Genomic DNA, 4937 nt, shown 5'->3' with positions numbered 1-4937 from the left:
ATAAATACTTTCAACTCATCTGGGGAGATGTCACCAAAGGTTGTCTGATGTTCATTGCCATGATCCCGGTGCATTGCACAAACCAAAGGCCATCACATGGTATGCAAAAGTACCAAAGACAGTAATGAAAGTTATTTTCAACTTGTTCTCTTCTGCAATTGCCATCTGGTTGTATCTTGCAAAGAAATCCATAAACGAATATATTTCCATGCCTGCTAATTGGTCCAAAATCTGGTCAATAAATGGCAATGGGTAGTAATCCTTAACCGTCTGTTTATTTAGCTCTCTAAAATCTACACGTAGATCTGGTTGTTTTTCTTCTTCCTGATGACAACCGGTGAACACCATTCTCTGTGCTGTATAAGGAAGATTAAACCAGCCTTCCTTAACTTCTGTAACTCCTCAAACAACCTGTCCCTCAATTCAAAAGGCATACGCCTTACTTTCTGACGCATAGGACGACTGCCTTCTTTAACAGGAATAGTATGAACAGCCAGGCTCGGAGGAATGCCTCTCAGCTCATCATAACTCCAAGCAAAGATATCGCGGAATTCTTGAATCAAGGACACATAGTCCTCCCTTTCTACTGAACTGAGTATGGAACCTAGTTTAATTGGTTGCAAATCATCCAATGTGCCAAGGTCCAACTCAATCACATCCGCGTCTCTTATCCTATCTTGTGGCTCTATCGGCTCATTTAGAGTTATCTGATAAATATCCTCTGTAGTGGACCCCTCTTTAGATTCATCGCTAGATGATGTCTCACTACCAGATGTATCATCTGCTGTTTCTAATTCAATAGAGGATAAAGGAGATCTCTCACTCTGAGGAGACTCAGGGTAAGCATCGATTATTACTCGATTAGCACCTCTACTTAAAACCACTCGACCGGTGGGTATATCGACTTGCCAGTCTGTTCGTAAGATCGAAGGCCTACCTAGCAAGACTCGATAGCTCGGACGTCTTGCAAATCTTATCACCCTAAAGTCCAAGAAGCATTCCACACTTGCAACTGTAACATGGACTTTAGTAACGCAACCTTCTGGTTGCCTTAGACTATCATCAACCATTCTAAGAAGGGTGGAGCTATCTTTTTGGATGCCTAGACCCAACCTCTCCATCCACTTTGAACTCATGATATTGATAGAGGACCCAGTGTCTACGATAGCATGCTCCACTAATATTCCATCTACGTATGCTGGAACCCTAGGGCAATTCTTTTCAGCATGATCAAACCAATCTTCCCCTACTCATGCTATGCCCAAAGGTTCTACAATATACCTAATAGCCAGGATCTTCTTGAATTTCTTGCATACTCCTGGAGATAATTTAATCAACTATAGGAGGTTTACATCTGGTTTGACTTCGCAAAGAGAACTTGCTAAATCAAAATCATGATAGGTAGCCAAAGCTCTCTTTTCTCGCCAAACCATCCTTTCTTTTGGTCTCAGGACCGGCTTTAGTGCTTCATTTTTAGCCCTTGCCTTCTTTCTTGGCACTTCCTTGTCCTTCTTAGGATCGACTTTTTTGTCAACAGGCCTTAGAGGTCCACCTTCCACGCCAGGATTCAGGACTTGCGTTCCCTTATCCCCTTGCTTAGGGTTTTCCTCGACTGGTTTTATATTATCTTTGTCAACCTCTTTATCCTTTTGACCTCTTGTCACGGCTCGTAGGTTAGAGGTTTCAGCGCCATTGATGCGTACAGCCTCAATAAGGCTGACTCCATTGCCTTGTGGCAACTCTTCTATAGAGGTCTTTCCCCTTTCTAGTATTTGTCTTGGTCCATCATTTTGTTGGAGGTTACTACCTTGTGCCTTATGATTAACTGGACCTAGCTGTTTACTCCCTTGTTGGAGGGAACTAATCTTACTCCAACAGGTAGCGGCTAAATGGCCCGACTTCCCACAAATATCACATTTAACATTTGGATAGTTTCTAGGGAAATGTTGTCTGCCACACCACTTACAGCTGAATCTTGAGGGACCACCCTCTTCAGGGCGTTGAATCCCTATCAGATTCTGCTGCTTCTTCAGGAAATTGACGTCAACAGCTATTTGCCGATATTGTTCAGAAATCATGTCAGTGTAGTGCTTCATCATATCCTTAACTTCACCAAGGACATTAGAGGCACTCGACTCATAGCCTTGATCATCTATCTGTCGTTCCATTGGCCTAACCATTTGATTAGGCATTGGTTGTTGACTCACAGTAACAACATTAGGGTTCGAAACTTGGCCTCCAACATTTGGTGGAGCCAACTGACTAGCCATAGGCATAGTCACACTGGGAGAAGCTGGCAACAAAGGTACATTTTGAACCATGCTTCCTCTCCCATTAGGGTTATTCATAGGCATCCCTTGGCTTCCATTCATCAATGGTAAATTGCCTCTAGGTACTAGGCCCGCATTAAGATTTATTCAAGAGGAGTAGGCCGTTTGTAATCATGGCTCTACTCCTTCTACCCGCGTGATGGCGGTGTCTATATCAGCCAAAGCCACACTACTCAATTGTACCTGAATGTTGAAATCCAATCTATGCAAGAAGTATTGCAATTGGGCAGCCGGTGGAATAGGAATGTAAGTTTGTAACTTACGAAACACTTCCTTAAGTTTCTTGGCATAAGCTTTCACATTCTCATGAGGGTCTTGGCGTGTTACATTCAAAACATGCAACCAGTATTGGCCACCTCTTTCAGGGGTATATTCTCCTTGGAAAGCTGCATAAAATTGGTCGATTGTGGTTATGGTTCCAATCTCTATGCTATGATACCATACCATAGCCCTTCCTTTTAATGTCATGTTAAAGAACATCATAAGATGTCCCTCATCTTGGATGCAGTAATTAAACATTAATCTTTGGAATTCACAAATGTGAAACTCCGCATCTTCTTCAGCTAACCCATTAAAAATGGGTAAAGGAACTCCTAAAGCTGGCAGATCGAGCGTCCCTGCAGGAATTGCAATTGGTTGTGCCATGATGACAATCGGATTTACAATATGAGTTTGGACTGATGGAATCATATCCCCACTTGAAGTGGGTTGACTTGGTGGAAGAGAGGAAGAACTTGCGCTTCCTTCTGCACCTAAAGGACTATGTGCAGCAATTGGGTTACTAAGACCACTGCCTTTTATGCGTATCGGGCTACTCCTTTGAGGAGAATAGCGACTTACAATCTCCAACCGCCGTCTAGCCCTCTCAGCACATTCTGCTTTTTGTATTTTGGCTTGACGGTCCTTGTCAGAGGACATAAACCAACTTTTTGGTCCCTAAAAACCCTAGATTCGAGAACCACCACTTGTTGGCAACTTCCAGTAGGACGCACCACTGATGGGACCTCAAATGGGCCGGCACTAGCTATGGCACTAGCCGAACCTCATGCTCATAACAGACAACTACACCCTCACGGCCTCACGGGCCAGGAGTGTCAATCTGCTGCTAAAGGATGAACTGTTCTAAAGCCTAATCTATGCGTTTATAGTTTTATAGTTTTGTCCTCCAACGTTTCCCTTTCTATGAACTCCACAGACGGAGAACCCATACACATTGACAATAAATGCCACGATAATCACATACATGGGAGGCAACCTCTCGTTGGTGGAAACACCGCGGCTCCACTGCAGCTCTCCTACATCGCAGGGATTGGCCCCTTGATGGGCTGCTCAACATATAAAACAAAAGAACAAACTCCACTCTTTCATTTCGAAAGTACTCCAGGAGATACCATGTGTCCTTACCAAATAATCCCCCACGAAACAAATGTCTATCCTACGGCTTAGGATGCCTTTCCACACTCAAGCGTGGGTCATTGTCATTGAAAACAAGTGCTATGCATCCAGTCTTTTTTATTCTGAAACCATGGTTTACATGCACATGCAAAGTGGATGATTCTAAAGTGCTCAAACATAATTTTAAATCAGAAACATGTGGTTCACAACTAGGCTTTCAAATGCTTATTCCCTAACTCGTTGTGGTGATGTAAGGATAACATCGAGATAACACTCGTGCTACTATCCTCTTATTTAAAATACAATGAAATCTATGTCATGATATGCATCAAAAAATAAGCAACAATCAGCATGCAAATCACACCATTCAAACATCCCAACCCCCTACGTTTAGGTATTGCTTTCGTTGCATAGGTGTAGAGGTTCATTTTGTCATGTTTTTATATATAAAAAGCAATAAATCACAAACTTTGACAAGGAGATAGGGAAAACTGAGGCTAAACCTCATGCTTTGCCACTACCCTATATCCACAAACAATCATTATATTTTTTCTTATTTTTTCAAGACGTATCTCTATTTTTCCCCTTATTTTTCTCATTTTCTTGATTTATTTGGTAATAAAATATGCTATTTTTTGGTTTTCCTTGTTCCAATCACTTTAGCATACTAATATTCAATTTATCTTCCATTTTTTCCCCATGGGAACACCTTTCACCCACCCGAAACGGAAAAACTACCATTTTACCGCTTAAAAACCGCATTTCGAGTTTACGGGAATTAAATAGAGCATGTAAATCATTGCAAAATTAAGATTTTCTTATACAAAGAAATTAATCATAATGCAACCATCACACAAATAAATTTTCATCCAATAAGAACATAATTATCATCATAAATCACCAAAAATCCTTCATTTTCTTCATAAAAATGGTCATACCGTGTTTTTGTATAACCCGAGATGCCTTAAATGACTGCATAACCAGTAGACGGAGCCTCCATTGCTCTCAATCCAATGTTGCTCATCAATCTTCAGCATCTCCATCAATCTCCATCATCACTTTCTTCATTCTCCCTTCCGGTTCCTCCTTCAAAGATGGTACACATGAACAACCCATAGGGAAGAGAGAGAGGGATGAGAGAGAAAGACTAGATTCTGTTCTCTTCATCCAGACAGCCATATCTCGCACGAAGACCAGTGATAGAGTCAGCCA

Source organism: Lygodium microphyllum, unplaced genomic scaffold (assembly GCF_053477565.2).
Source record: "Lygodium microphyllum isolate KBCC unplaced genomic scaffold, Lygodium_microphyllum_v1.1.10 scaffold_53, whole genome shotgun sequence".
Classification (NCBI taxonomy): domain Eukaryota; kingdom Viridiplantae; phylum Streptophyta; class Polypodiopsida; order Schizaeales; family Lygodiaceae; genus Lygodium; species Lygodium microphyllum.
Note: the sequence above shows the minus strand (reverse complement) of the source record.